Source organism: Saccopteryx bilineata, chromosome 5 (genome assembly GCF_036850765.1).
Source record: "Saccopteryx bilineata isolate mSacBil1 chromosome 5, mSacBil1_pri_phased_curated, whole genome shotgun sequence".
Taxonomy (NCBI): domain Eukaryota; kingdom Metazoa; phylum Chordata; class Mammalia; order Chiroptera; family Emballonuridae; genus Saccopteryx; species Saccopteryx bilineata.
The window spans coordinates 190,689,039-190,705,698 of NC_089494.1; the positions used below are offsets into that span (position 1 = coordinate 190,689,039).

The 16,660-nt window shown below is 34.6% G+C and overlaps 1 protein-coding gene and 1 non-coding gene across 2 annotated transcripts in view; one reads left to right on the plus strand and one right to left on the minus strand.

Moving 5' to 3' along the window:
• Positions 1 to 16,660, minus strand: part of CCSER1 (coiled-coil serine rich protein 1) — a 1,472,832-nt gene that overhangs the window by 161,555 nt on the left and 1,294,617 nt on the right. The window lies entirely within an intron of this gene.
• TRNAL-GAG (transfer RNA leucine (anticodon GAG)) lies at positions 5,768 to 5,843 on the plus strand. Its single transcript has one exon. It is a non-coding gene; the product is annotated as a tRNA-Leu (tRNA).

Below are 16,660 nucleotides of genomic sequence, written 5' to 3' on the forward strand. Positions count from 1 at the left end.
CCCTGACTGCGGGCCCTTAGCAGACCGAGCAACCCCCCGCTGGGGCCAGCGACCTTGGGTCCAAGCTGGTGAGCTCTTTGCTCAAGCCAGATGAGCCCGCGCTCGAGCCGGCGACCTCAGGGTCTCGAACCTGGGTCCTTCCGCATCCCAGTCCGACGTTCCATCCACTGCGCCACCACCTGGTCAGGCCTATACCTAATTCTATTTTATTCCAAATGATAAATTTTTATCCTAACAGCATGTATACAAAACAAGATTTTTTATTATTTCAAAGTATTTCAGAAATACATTTGAAAATTATAACTTAATATCATCTTGCATTTTAATCTCATCATATAAATAGTAAAAAATTTTATTTATTGGTATATCACTTAAAATATTCTAATTGTTTCCTATTACTTAAATAGTTTTTCCAAAATGTCTGATTTATTTATCTAAAATACATTTCCACCAACCATGACCTCATTCAGCCAAATTACAAATATATACATATTATAGACCTAGGTGTTATGTTTTCCATCCAGCAGTAAAGATCCAATTTAGTGTCATTAATTTACAGTGATGTATTGGGATCCTCTTCCATAAAAGAAGACTACATTAACCAACAATATTTAGGGCAGACATCCATTATGTAGTAGTTGGAAACTTGAACAAAAAATTTACTTTGGCCACAACAACTAGATCAGGAATAGGTTCCCACTGTGAATCATTGCTGGCTCTTCAACAGGAACTGCACGTTTCCTCAGCACCCTCCACAACCTTTCAGTAGCAGTCTTGGGAATTTAAAATGTGAGTCTAAGCTGGAGATTTGTTAAGGGAGAAAAACATTCTCCTTGGTGCCAAATAACTGTCCTGCAATATGGCAACAATTTCTTATGATGTAACAAAAAGAAATATTTTTTAAATACGTTTTACTCCTTTATCTTCTCTTTATGCTTTTTAATCTTGTTCCCCATCTCCAAATAAGAACATAGAAAGTATAAATGGGATTAGCCAACTTTCTCTGTACAGAACAAGCTGGCAAATATGTTAGGTGTTGTAAGTCATGTTTTTTTGTTGTGACTCAACTCTGTAGTTGTAGCAAAATCCCAGCTGTAGTATTTTCTAAAGGATATGATTTAACTATTTCTTTGGAGTCCTTTTAAAGTCTTATTATGACTTATATCATAACATAGCCCCAATAAAATTTAGTTTATTGAAATAGAATAATAAATTCAAATAATCTGCTCTGATATTCAGGTGTTTAAAAGGTATATCTCATATTTGGGATCACATTATTTTACTTTACTAACATGAACTTTAAGATCTCCCTACAACATAAATTGAAATGGGGATAGGTTCAAATTAAGAGAAATGGTTAGAGAAGACTGAAGATTAACTCGTGGGATACCTCAGACTAAGAATGCCTTTAAGAAGGTCAGCATAGCAGCGTTGGTCGTATAGTGGTGAGCAGAGCTGCCTTCCAAGAAGGTCAGCATACATTTATCATCTAAGTTGCCTTTGCACTCCTGCATCATAATTGACTATCCTATATCATTTGCAACTGAGCTGTTTGAGCTCTGGGAGGGAGGAGACTTATAACATTTTTTTTCCTTATTTACCATAACAAATCAACCGTATTTTTTCAATATGAATTTATATGAAGTTCCAACAGCAAGCAATAAAAGTCTTAAAGCAAAAGGCTTCAATTTTGTGCCTACAGGCCACCGAGGCAAACAGACACTTTTCCCAGTTGTCTTTCAGAGGCTGTAATGTAATTATTTTCACTTTTTGAGAATCCATATTCTGATGTAGTCTGCTTCATTTATATACTAGAACTCCACATAATAGAAAGACTTTCTGGAAGCAGATTGAGCACTCAACAACTCCATACTGACAAAAGGCATTACTGTTATACTTTACAGTTATGCGTGCAGTGGTTTGTCTCTTATTCAGAGTGGTTAAGATCAAATTTAGATATTTCTATTCATAAGCATTATTAACCTCCCTATGGGGGACTTAATAAATTATCTCCTTTGTCTTTTTTTATTAGGTTTCATGAACCTATTACAGGAAACTAATTAAGTGAATTTAAATTTAGTTTTGGAATGCCATCAGCCATATCTAAGGTAATTCCTATAAGTTTTTACATGACCACTTGACATTGTTTATACCACAGTAAATTTATTTGGATGATTAAAAAATTTATAAACTAAAAAAAAAGGTTTTGTTTTTGTTTTTGTTTTTTTACAGAGACAGGGAGAGAGTCAGAGAGAGGGATAGATAGGGACAGACAGACAGGAATGGAGAGAGATGAGAAGCATCCATCATCAGTTTCTCATTGCGACACCTTAGTTGTTCATTGATTGCTTTCTCATATGTGCCTTGACCATGGGCCTTCAGCAGACTGAGTAATCCCTTGCTCAAGCCAGCGACCTTGGGTCCAAGCTGGTGAGCTTTTTTGCTCAAACCAGATGAGCCCACACTCAAGCTGGTGACCTCGGGGTCTCGAACCTGGGTTCTCCACATCCCAGTCCGATGCTCTATCCACTGCGCCACCATCTGGTCAAGCAAAAAAAAAAGGTTTTTTGAAAAGCAGTGAAATTAAATAAAAAATAATGTGACTACTATTTCATAGTCCTTTACTCAAAGATTTTCTCTTGATCACATTGCTAATGGACATGCATTTTAAGTGTTTCAGGGTTCAAGTAAAAGTAACTCAAATGATTGTTTCAAAACATGTAAAAAGCCTACCACAATCTATCATAAATAAAGCAAATATTTATACTAAAAAACAGCAATAAAGACAAAAGAATATATGTTATCAGAAGAAAAACAATATATCTGCAATGTTTTATTAGAAATGGTAAAATAAGTTAAACCAAGATGTATCTGCATTTTTGTCTATAATGAGAGAAGGTTATACACTATGGATATTTGGAAGAGAGAAGCAAATAAGAGCATTCTGCTGATGTCTGTGGCATGAGGTTATTCTAGTTATGGTTAAAATTGTGTATGTTATAAATTTAGAAGATTAGCAAAATATACCTCTAGTATGTGGTGGTTATCTTTTCCCAAGTTTTAGTAGTGGAATAAGAAAGGATGCTCAAATTTGCTTTACAGAGACAGAGAGAGAGTCAGAGACAGGGACAGAGAGATATGAGAAGCATCAATCATTAGCTCTTTGTTGCACGTTGCGACACCTTAGTTGTTCATTGACTGCTCTCTCATATGTGCCTCAACCGCGGGCCTTCAGCAGACCGAGTAATTATTTGCTCAAGCCAGTGACCTTGGGTCGAGCTTTTGCTCAAACCAGATGAGCCCGTGCTCAAGCTGGCGACCTTGGGGTCTTGAACCTGGGTCCTCAGCATCCCAGTCCGACACTCTATCCACTGCGCCACCGCCTGGTCAGGCTCAAATTTGCTTTATAGAAACACCAAGGTCGGACATATATAGAGACATAGTTATACTTTTAATCAATAGCTCAGTTGATTAAAATCATATAAATAGATAGAGAAATATGGCAAAGGTAATTTTAAATTAATTTCTCTCTTTTTAAAAACATTTTAGTTTATTCTAGAAAACTTAGTGGGTACAAATAAGCCTGCACCTTTTTGAGGGAAAAGTAAAACTAGACCTTATACTCAGACCTTCTGAATGTTTTTACAGCTTGCCATTGCCTTCTTATGTCTTCTCTCTACTTTTCTTTTTTAAAAGTCTTGGGCTCGGAAGGGATAGCTTTATTCCCTGTGATAGAAAGTTTTATGGCTCTGGTCAAAAGTAGGTTTCTTTGTTACTCTACAGAAAAGTTTGCATAATTTGAAACTGCAGTGTGTTCTGATTTATGAGACTATAAATTATTTGAAAGAAGAGACTGTCAAGAATGAAAATTATTAATTCTATTACATGAGTATAAGAAATAACATATTGGATTTTGCTATGATTTGAGCTTTGGTTCCTACAGTTTTTCATTAATTTTCTGGTCTTCTCTAGACATGAATGAATGTTGGCAATTTGTATGTTTAAGTCTACCAATGTTACTTAATGTTACTTAATTCAGTAACTAGAAAATATTTTTTTCAACTATACTTAATGTGAGCTCTGTAGTAAAACTAACTTGGATATTTAATGTTTTCTATCCCAAATTAATTAGACATTTTTAACAGACTATTATAGAACACATGATATGGTTAATGAATTCAACATACTAATAACAGTTTCAAGATATCATAATGATTATATTATTTCTAGAAGTAATTATTCAGTGATCCAAAATCCAAAATGAGATAATATGAGATATTTTTTACCTGGATATAATATCTAATGTGCAGAGTTTGTCTAACTAATAGCCAGTATTCCATCTATTTATTAAATTACTATTTCTTAAATATTCATTAACTTTGTGGAACATATACAGAAAATAAAAATTTAAAGAATTTCAAGGAACTTAAAACCTAAAACTATTATTATGGAGACTGTGAATGAATGATTGTGGGTGCCAATTCAATGCCAATAGAAATTTCCAATTTGATGTATGGTAAAGAAAACTTTATTCAGTGCAAAACAGCTTAGTTGTGATTCAGCCCTGCATAAAACAATGCAGCCGGCCTGACCTATGGTGGCGCAGTGGGATAAAGCGTCGACCTGGAACACTGAGGTCGCCGGTTCAAAACCTTGGGCTTGCCTGGTCAAGGCACATATGGGAGTTGATGCTTCCTGCTCCTCCCCTTCTCTCTCTCTCTCTGTCTCTCTCTCTCTCTAAAAAAATCAATAAATAAAAAACAAAATGTTAAAAAAAAAAACAAACAATGCAGCCCTAGAGTCAGGTAACCCTGGGGTCAAGTCCCTCTTTGTCTAATCAGCTCTCTCAGTTTGATGCTCCATTCTGCACCAGAGAGACATTTTCAGTGTTTCAGCTCATCCAGTGATATGTAGTCTTCAGTCTTTGGTGTTAAGAAAAAATGCAATCTTGAAGCCAGTGGGGAGTTGGCTTATATGGACAGAAATTCCCACCCTTACTCTCTGATTGGTCTGTTCTCATATAAATGAAGACCCCAAATTCTTGCAGTTTGATTGGACCAAAAAAGCACTGTCTTGATTGGTCAGAATAGAGCTGTTATTGTTTGGTAAGAGCTGTGGAGCTGTGATTGGATGCAGAAATCCTCAATCTTGTTGGCGGAAATAGGACTGCAGTAACCCCTTTATAAGGGCTGGCTCAGACGGCAGAAACACAGTGAAGGCAGGCTGTTCTGTGCAGAAACAGTTCAGCTCAGACTTCTCTGTGCATAAATGGCTGCTAGGCTCTGTTTTGTTTTTAATTTGAGCTCAGTTAGCCACCTTTATTAGTAGGTATCTTTGTTCCTCAGGGCTCACAAGACAACTATGACTAAGAAAAAATGTCTAAAAAAATCTTACATATTGCAAAATTATAAATTATATATAATTATTCTTATAAATGATAAAAATATAAATTAAGAAGTATATTATTCAGCTTTGTCATAGTAACAAATAACCCCCACATGTCAGTGGCTTACAATAGCAAATATTTCTCTCTCATATTACATGTCTGCTGCATCTCTGATCTACATACATCATGTCTTCTATTGCCCAGGCTGAAAGAGCAGTCTCCTTAGTATTTGCCATTTTTATGGTAAAGGGGAAGGAGCAAAAGAACTGGCAAAACTAATGATGTTTGTAACCCCTTTTGTTGATATGTGACATAAATGATACTCAAATTCTATTGATTAAAATGAGATACAAAGCTGTAAAGTCAAAATTACAGAGTCAAGCCCTGGCCGGTTGGCTCAGTGGTAGAGCGTCGGCCTGAGGTGTAGAAGTCCCGGGTTCAATTCCCGGCCAGGGCACACAGGAGAAGCACCCATCTGCTTCTCCACCCCTTCCCCTCTCCTTCCTCTCTGTCTCTCTCTTCCCCTCCCGCAGCCGAGGCTCCATTGGAGCAAAGATGGCCCGAGCGCTGGGGATGGCTCCTTGGCCTCTGCCCCAGGCTCTAGAGTGGCTCTGGTCGCGGCAGAGCGACGCCCCAGAGGGGCAGAGCATCGCCCACTGGTGGGCAGAGTGTCGCCCCCTGGTGGGCGTGCTGGGTGGATCCCGATCGGCGCATGCGGGAGTCTGTCTGTCTGACTGTCTCTCCCGGTTTCTAGCTTCAGAAAAATACAAAAAAAAAAAAAAATTTACAGAGTCAGGGATAAAAACCTCTGCCAATAGGACACAGAAAGGTCACATGGCAATGAGTAGGGATTTGTAACCCTCTTAAAAGAAAGAAAGAATGGCTGGAAACAAAAAGCAAACAATCACAGGATTACATATTTTTCCACCATGGCAATGAACTGATTCCATATTTGTGTTATATTGACCAGGTGGTTGAGTCCCCAATAGAGTAAACTCTTTAATTCTGAAAGAATAGGAACCAATTATATAATTTATGCAGAAAAAGTTTGGTAAACTTTTCAGATATGCTCTTCTTTCTCTATAATATAAGAATAATTAAAGTAAAGAAATCACTACCAAGTGAAAATATTTTCATATAAATGCTTGATCAGTAAAGGCATTTTAAAATTCTGAATCTTGGAGATAATAGGGGAGGTGAATTAAATGCTCCCCCACAAAAATGAAGCATGATCAAAACTTGATCACATACATATAAACTACAGGTTTAAAAAGAGATACAATTAAAATATATGCTTTTAAGCAGTAAAAATAAACGTGTAACTCTGCCAGTAATTTCAGAAGCAACATTAAACTGGTAAAAGCAAAACAGGAAAGAAAAAATATGTTATACATTTAATAAGTCTGTTGTTTTGAACATTATGGTTTTCCTGTTGTTATATTTGCTAAAGGGCATAGAACTATTATTAAGTAGGAGCCAAAAATTACAGCACAGACCAAATGGAACATATTACTCTAAATAAATATTTGAGAACATTGAATTTAATATTAGCTGCTGCTGAACAAGAACAAACCTCAGTATAACTTATGGATCTGACCACATGCTTGTCATCAGAGTTCTGGTTATATTATCTGACATCCTAGGGAGAAAATCAAAAGGAATGGCAACTATGAAACAAAATTGCTTCACACAAGCCAAGAAAATATTTCCTTAAAATTCACCCACCCATAGAAAAGTATTATCATTATGTTTTACTAAATATCCACACAAGAAAATTGCACATATTGTATATACTCCCATATAATTTATATTATAAAAGAGGCTAAGTATAAATGTCAGGCTAAGCTGACCAAAAAAAAAAAAAAAAAAAGATACACATTTGCTATTCAAAATGTTTCCTGAAATCATGCTAGACTTTCCGGGTCTTGCTTTAGAATGTCTGCCATACACAGAGCTCTTTATAAAATATTCACAACAAATACTACTTAAGGACCAGTTCCAGGATAAAAATAAGGTTAATGCAGTGGTGGGATTCAGCCAGTTCGTACCAGTTCGGCAGAACCAATACCTAATTTTTTGTTGAGTTCGAAGAACCAGTTGTTGAATTGACACTTGAAATCAAGGTTCTCTCTGAGGTAGGCGCCTGGACAGCTGCCCAATGTGAAAATCACAAATTTATATTCTTTACTCTTTTTTAATGTATATCTGCACAACAGCCTATTCTAAGTGCCCGTAGTAATGTTCATTCTGTCCATAGGTGAGAAAAATTGCAAGTGAGGACACCAATCAAGAAGCAATATGGAAATGTCTTAAATAACAGTTCTATTATTAATATTTTTTCATTAATATTTTAAAACTGTTTCTTATAATGTAGTGTTATAGTATACCTCTTTTATTGCTCTTATTTAAGTAGTAAATGCATAAAATAATAAACTACCTTTCAGTATATTCTTTTTTTATACTTAAAAAAGTCATTAAGGCAGAGAACTGGTTATTAAATTATTTAAATCCTACCACTGGATAGACTGTGGGCATATTATTTAGAGACATATTACATATAAGGAAATCTAATAACAAAATATGATGGCTGAGAAATGTTTTGAGAGAGAAGCTATTGGTAATGAAAAATAAATTAAAACCAGGATATAGTAATATGAAAGGGTGGATATGTTGTTTTCTGTATAAGACAAAATTATAAGGGAGCAGAAACAATAGCTAGGTAAAAAGCCTACTGGTAAAGAGAGAAGACAGCAAACATGAAAAGAAAGCAGGGATTCTAAGAAAAGGACTGGAGAAAAAAATCAATCTCAAGAATTGCTTAGGTTCCAGTTCTATTTCCAAAGCACTGATATCTTACAGAAAAAAAAAAAAAATCTCCCTTTACCAGAAACCTTTAATGAGTATCATCTTCACAACGTAAAGTCTGTAATAAATAAATATGGCTTATATTTTTAATTCTTTTAAAAATTCTGATTACTGCAAGTTAACCTAAGTCAAAGCTTGATATTCACTTATAAAACAAATGCAAAAGCAAAAAAAATACAAATTATATTTGGGGACCGTATTGTTTATTTTGATATTGATCATGAATACTGAAATATTATTATATATAGTAAGAGATAAATAAAATGATGTCACTAAGAACCAGGACAGTGAGAATGAGAGAAAAAAGATGTAGATATAATTATATAAAGCCCCTGTACATCAAATTTAAATTGAATGAATTAGTATAAAGTTCAGTACATATGTATATTTATATATAAACTTACATATGCTAGTTCTATTTATTCAAAAAACCAATAATTAGGAGATATTGGAGAATCTTTTCAAAAGATGTAATACACAAATCAACCAATTTCAATGGGCTCTATTTGGATCTAGGATCATCTCACTCGTAAAAGAAAAATGCTATTTCAGAAATATTTGGTAATATTAAAAATGATGGCTAAATATTTCTTGTGTGATAATAGTATTGTGATTTTTTAAAAAGAATCTCACTATTTTACACTATATACTAAAAATATTCATAGATAATATGTCAGAGAAAATAATATAATATCAGGATTTCTTCAAAAGATTCAGTAAGTAGAATAGATGGGAGTTTAGAAGGTATATTATGCCAATAAATTGATAATTCTTGAAGCTAAGCAATATATACATGTGATTTTATTATACTAATCTTTCTAACTTTCATATGAACTTAAAAACTTTTTTATAAAATATTGCTAAAATAATCAATTGCCAAAAAATTACATGAATTGAACATATTTAAATGTTTTTCAAAAATAGTATCTTCTGTGGATATAACAACACCAAATTAATTAAAAATATTCACAGCTACTTACACTAATAAAAAAATTCAAAAACAGAAACTAGAATGGCAAATTATGGCCATATGTTTCCTCAATTTCTGTATAAAGCAGTTATAGCAGAGTTATTCCAGTTGTATATCCACTGGGAACTTGCCACAGTCTAGGCTGTGCTACATACTGGGGAATGCACTCATGTCTAAAACTTGGATCTGCCTTCAGAACATTAATTAGCTATGTTGTTTAGATTCTTAAATTCAAGAATCTCCCCCTCCCCCACTACAAAATGGCTTTATGCTAAAACCTGGAGTGATTTTTGTTTTGTTTTGTTTTGTTTTTTCTGTGCTGGACTACAGGGAGGAGGGAAGTTTAAAAAGTTTGGGTTTTGTCTGAGGTATACAGGCAGGAGAACCCGGAGTGACTGGGTCTCCTTCTGCCAGGAGGAATGGAGAGATAGAGAGGCAGACGGGGAGATAAACCAAAGCAGCTAGAGCACGGGGTCACAGCCAGTGTTCCCATGGTCTGCCTGCAGCCCAAACTTGTTAGAGAGAAAAAAAAAACTAAAGTGAAGTTCCTCAGTCTTCCAGATCCTGCCTCCCTCACTTCACAGTATGGAGAGTAGCAGAAACAAACTCCACAGCTAGCCCTCCAGAGCCACTCTCTCCTGAAGAACAGAGATATTCCATGTCTGGTCCCCAAGTCTGCTGAGATGTGAAGAGGAGTGCCCAGAAATCTGAGATCGCCATTGCTATAGCTATAAAGCCCTCACAATGCACCCCATCCACCAATGCAACTGAGGCCCTGCCTACATCATTGTTATAGCAACATTTCAATGGAGGACAGCCCAAATACGTTATGGAGCTAAAAGTTGTAATACAATGACACCTACTGGAAGAAACCTCTCAAAGCCAAAATTTCTTTTTTTTTATTCTTTTTTCTCTTTTGAATTTAATTTTTTAAATTTTTATTCTTATATTATTGGTGATTTTATTTTTGATATTTTTGTTTGCTTGTTTTTGATTTTTTTCCTTTTGTTTTTCTTCTAATAATTTTTAAAATTCTTATATTTTATATTGTATTTTTATTTTAACTTTTCATGTTTTAAGTTGTTTTCTTGTTAGGGTTCCTAACAATACCATCTCAAATACCTTCACAGAAGAATTTGAATACCATGGCTCTACAAGACAGAGATGTAGTTCATAAACAAAATTAAAAACCTACAGAAATAAATATCAATCAAATGGAAACCATGGAGTTAAATGATAGAGAATTCAAAATTTAAGTTCTGAAAATACTCAATGAGATGGATAAAACACCAACAGGTAATTTAATGAGCTCAGAAAACAAATTAGTAAACAAACGATTATCTCACCAAGAAGATTAAAACTTTAAAAACATAGATGAAGAATTCAATACATGGATTGAAAACTGAGGTAGCAAGCTAAAAGAACAAACCAGATAAAGGAGAGAATTAGTGACATCAAAGACAGGCAACTAGAGATGCTACAGAGAGAAAAGAAGAGAGATTCATGAACTGAAAAAACTGAGTGAGCTCTACAAGAATTTTCTGACTCCATGAGAAACAGTAATATAAGAATAATAGGTTTATCAGAAGAATAAGAGAGGTAGAAAGGTATGAAAAGCCTATTCAAACAAATAATTGAGACTTTCCCAAGCTTATGGAAACAGAGCCTTGAATTCAAGAGCAAACAATGTTGAGTTACCTCAACCCAAACAGACCTACTCCAAGGCACATCATAATAAAATTGTCAAAAATCAATGACAAAGAAAGAATCTTCAAGGCAGCTAGGAATAAGAACATAACATGTAAAGGAAAGCTTATTAGGTTATCATCAGACTTCTCAGGAGAAAATCTACAAGCCAGAAGAGAGTGGAACCAAACACTCAAAGTACTGAAAGGTAGTAATTACCAGCTAAGAATACTATATCCATCAAAGTTATCCTTCAAATATGGAGGAGAAATAAAAACTTTTACAGACATCCAGAAGCTGAGGAATTTATCACCAGAAAATTCCCAATACAGGAAATATTAAAGGGGGTTATTTGGCCAGAAACAAAGAACAAAACAGATCAAAACTACAAGTAAAAGATCCAAAAAGGTCACAATAAAAATAAATATAATCTGTGACAACAATAACACAAAAAGGCAGAGGATAAAGATCCACAGTAGCAAAAGAGGATGGAGTTTAGAAGTACTCATAAAACAAAAGACTCTTGTACTTATGAACATTTTTCTCTTAATAACTTAATAGTAACCACCTATGAAAAAGCCACTACTGAAATACAGAGCTTAAAAAAAAAGAAGAAACAAGGGAAAAAGTATAAAATACCATCTTACAAAAACAACTTACAGAAACACGAAAGAGAAGAACCAAACAAGAAACAGAGCTACCAAGTAAAAACTGGCTATTGGAAATTTTCAAGTGTCAATAATTTCACAAACTATAAATGAACTGAACTCACCAATAAAGAGGCACAGACTAGCAGATTGGATTAAAAAGCAAGACCCAACCATATGCTGCCTTCAAGAGACATATCCAAGCTGCAAAGATAAAAATAGACTCAAAGTGAAAGGTTGGAAATGATTCTACAAGCAAATAATATCCAAAGAAAAGCAGTATAGCCATACTCATATTTGTCAATGCTGACATCAAGACAACAAAGGTAACGAGAGACAAAGATGGGCATTCCATAATGATAAAGGGGACACTGTATAAAGAAACATAACACTTCTTAATATATATACACCAAATCAGGGAGCACCAAAACATATAAGGTATCTACTAACTGATCTAAAAATAGAAGCAGGCAAAAACACAATCATTCCTGGAGATTTCAACACACCATTGACAGCTTTAAATAAATCATCCAAACAGATAATAAAGAAATATAGGCCTTAAACCACACACTGGACCAAATGGACATAATAGACATTTACAGGACATTTTATCCCAAAACATCAGATTATACATTTTTCTCCAGTGTGCATGAAAATTCTCAAGGATAGACCATATGTTGGGACACAAAACTAACATCAACAATTTTAGAAAGATTGAAATTATACCAAACATATTTTCTGTCTACAAGTCTTTTAAATTAGAATTCAATTGTAAAAAGAAAATGGAGAAACCCACAAAAATGTGGAAATTAAATAACATATTTCTAAGAAATTACTGAGTCAAGAAAGAAATATAAGCAGAGAACAAAAAATAGAGAGAGACAAATGAAAATGATAAGACAACATATCAAAATTTCTGGGATGCTGGGAGAGCAGTAATAAGAAGGAAGACTATATCATTACAGGCTTATATAAAGAAACAAGAGAGATCTCAAGTAAACAACCTAACATCACAACTTAAGGAACTAGAAAAAGAAGAACAAAGGCAACCAGAAGTCAGCAGAAGAAAGGAAATAGTAAAAATTAAAGCAGAACTAAATGAAATAGAGAACAAAAAACTATAGAAAAAATTAATACAACAAAGAGCTGATTCTTTAAAAAGATCAATAAAATTGACAAACCAATGTGTACACTCACTAAGGAAAGAAGAGGAAAGATTTATATAAACAAAATATGAAATAAAAGAAGAAATTACCACAAACATCATAAATATACAGAAGATCTTGAGAATATTAGGAAAGATTATATGCCACCAAATTCAACAAATTAGAGGAAATGGATAAATTCTGAAAACTATACAATCTTTCTAGACTGTCACAAAGAAGTAGAAAATCTAAATAGACCTATAAGCAGGGAAGATACAGAAACAAATATCAAAAAACTCCCATAAAGCAAAAGTCCAGGACTAGATGGCTAGACTAGTGAATTCTACCAAATATTCAAAGATTTTGTACTTTTCCTTCTCAGTCTTTCAAAAAATAGAAGAAGCAATACTCCACCACATATTTTATGAGGCCAACATAACCCTCATACCAAAACCTTGCAAGTACAATACACACACACAAAAAACCCACTACAGACTAATATCTCTAATGAATACAGATGCAAAAATCCTAAACAAAATGTTAGTAAATCAAATACAACACATTAAAAATATATAAATTGCATAAAGAAAACATAGTTACTAAACTAAACTAAAAGGCTACACAGCCAAATAAACTGACAATCATATAGGCAGCCAAGTAAATGGGACAAGATATTTGCAAACAATAGCTCTGATGAGTTAATATGCGAAATATATAAATAACTCACAAAGCTCAGCAACTAACAAGCTAACAATTCAATTAAAAATCAGGGAAAAGACCCGAACAGATACTTCTTCCAAGAGGACATACAAATGGCCAACTGGTGTATGAAAAGATACGCATGTTCACTAGCTATTCTAGAGATGCAAATCAAAACAACAACGAGATACCAACTCACACCTGTCAGATAGGCTATTATCAACAAGACAGGTAAAAATAACTGTTGAAGAGGCTGTGGAAAAAAAGGAACTCTCATCACTGCTGGTGGAAATGCAAATTAGTAAACCATTATGGAAATAAACATGATGGTTCCTCAAAAAATTAAGAATAGAATTACCATATGACCTAGCAATCCTTCTATTGAGTATCTACCCCAAAATCTTGAAAACATTGGTATGTAAAAACACATGCACCCCCATGTTCATTGCAGTATTATCCACAGTGGCCAAGACATAGAAACAACCAAAGTGTCCCTCAATAGAGAATTGGGTAAAGAGGATGTGGTACATATATATAATGGAATATTACTCAGCCATAAGAAATGATGACATAGTGACATATACGACAACATGGATGGACCTTGAAAACATTATACTAATTGAAATAAGTCACAAAAAGCTAAGAACTGTATGATTTCATACATAGGTATGATATAAAAAACTGAGACTTATGGACATAGATGAAATTAAAGTGGATACCAAGATAAGGGAAAGGGTGTAGGGGAGGGGATGGAGTGGTGGAAAGGGTGTAAAAAGGGACAAATATAAGATGACCAAAAATGATTTAACTTTGGGTGATGGGTATACAGCATAATCAACAGTTCAGATGCTATAGAAATGTTTACCTGAAACCTATATACTCTTATTGTCAATGTCACCCTGTTAAAGTTAATTGTCTAAATAAAATTTTAAAAAAATAAATACCTATAAATTACTAAATTAGAGATTTGTTTAATAAACATATGCATTTGAAATTTAGCTATAAACAGTCTGATTCTACTCAACTGAATCAAAACACATTGATTACCTAATTTTTTTGGCATCATTCTCTAAAATATTTTCTTTCAATTACAGAAATCACCTAGCATCCTATGTAAGATGCAAGACTTGATATATACTGTTAAAAATAATACTTTAAATTTGATTTCTAGATAAAAAATAAAAATATATACAAGGCAGTACATAATATATTTTTTAAGAGGTACACACTGTTAAGCAAAACAAAATAAATGCAAGGAGCCCTGGCTAAATAGTTAGAACATTATCCTGACACACCAAAGTTTTGGGTCTGATCCCTGGTCAGGGCACATACAAGAATCAATCAATAAATGCATGAATGGGTGGAACAATAGGGTCAATGTTTCTCAAAGAACTCAATAAAAATATTGCTTTTTTATATGAATGCAATGAACCAACAATATCAAAGACCAGATTTTAACTAAACAATTTCTAACCCAATAGATTAAAGCACATCTTCCTTAACATGTTCTATTCATTAACAATTCAACAAATATTTAGGTATCCAATATGAATTTTTCATTGTATTAGTGAAGCAATAAGCAAAATACAGGGTGTGCAAAGGTAAGTTTGTAGTTAATATGAAAATTAAAACAATAAATAATAATGCAATAATAAATTCTGCTTCATGTATTCACAACTGGAAACCTACTTTGCCTCATCATCTATAATCCTTTCTCTCTTGGAACTAACTTACCTACTAGACTACTGAGCCACAAAATGCAGGGTTTTTTTTTCATGAATTGATATATATTTTGTTTACCTGAGGTTAGTCTATTTAGAAGCTACAGTGGTTGGCCCTGGCCAGTTGGCTCAGTGGTAGAGCGTTGGCCTGGCTTGCAGGAGCCCCGGGTTCGATTCCTGGCCAGGGCACACAGGAGAAGCGCCCATCTGCTTCTCCACCCCTCCCACTCTCCTTCCTCTCTGTCTCTCTCTTCCCCTCCCGCAGCTGAGGCTCCATTGGAGCAAAAGATGGCCCGGGCGCTGGAGATGGCTCCTTGGCCTCTGCCCCAGGCGCTAGAGTGGCTCTGGTCACGACAGAGCGATGCCCCGGATGGGCAGAGCATTGCCCCCTGGTGGGCATGCCGGGTGGATCCCGGTCGGGCGCATGTGGGAGTCTGTCTGACTGCCTCCCGGTTTCCAGCTTCAGAAAAATACAAAAAAAAAAAAAAAAAAAAAGAAGCTACAGTAGTATACCTCCAAGGTCCCAGAAATATATTGATACATTTGGAAAAACATTGAAAGCCTCTGCCAAATAGCTATTATCCTTTAAAGTCTATCTGTTAGGAAAAAAAATGCAATGTTATTAAACCTTGCCTCAAGCATGAAACTACTAATATAACATACACTAAACTGTAAATATAATTTGATGGAAGTAGACTGCACTATTTATCATCTGTCCTAAAGATATCATCTGTTATTTGTCTCCTATATTGTGGATACCAGGTTAAATTTACAGTAGCTGAAAGATTATGTTTGTTAGATAGTCTTTTCTATATCTTTTATACAATCATAATCCTTAAGGAAGACCAAAGCAGAAACATTGAAGGAAAATGGAGAGTTGATAGTAATAGTTGGCACCATATTCACAACTTTATGATAAGTATTGGGATATTTGGGGGAAGTCTAATGAATAATAGAAAATAATTAATCCTTTGATAAAGAAGAGGTAACCTGAATAATGGATCTTCTGTACTAGAAGAAAGGCCTAATAGACATTTAAATAATTAACTCAACAATTTCTACAAAAAACTCTTTCCAGACTAAATATGAGAATTAATTCATCATATAACATAACATAGGTTGGAACATATTAAATGAAATCATGAATAAACTTTTCTTTTTGGATAACCACTGACATTTATTAGGAGAAATTACAACAGGCTGTCAATCCCACAAATACTCCCTTTCCAAAAAAGTAAACAATATCTAAATATTGGAAAGAATATATTTAATTACTAAATTATGTCACAATAATATTATATTGTACTTAAGTTATAGAAATAAGGTTTGATCAAATATACATGTGCATCTATAGAAATTAATCTATTTAGGCCCTGGCCGGTTGGCTCAGTGGTAGAGCGTTGGCCTGGCGTGCAGGAGTCCCGGGTTCGATTCCCAGCCAGGGCACACAGGAGAAGCGCCCATCTGCTTCTCCACCCCTCCCACTTTCCTTCCTCTCTGTCTCTCTCTTCCCCTCCTGCAGCCAAGGCTCCATTGGAGCA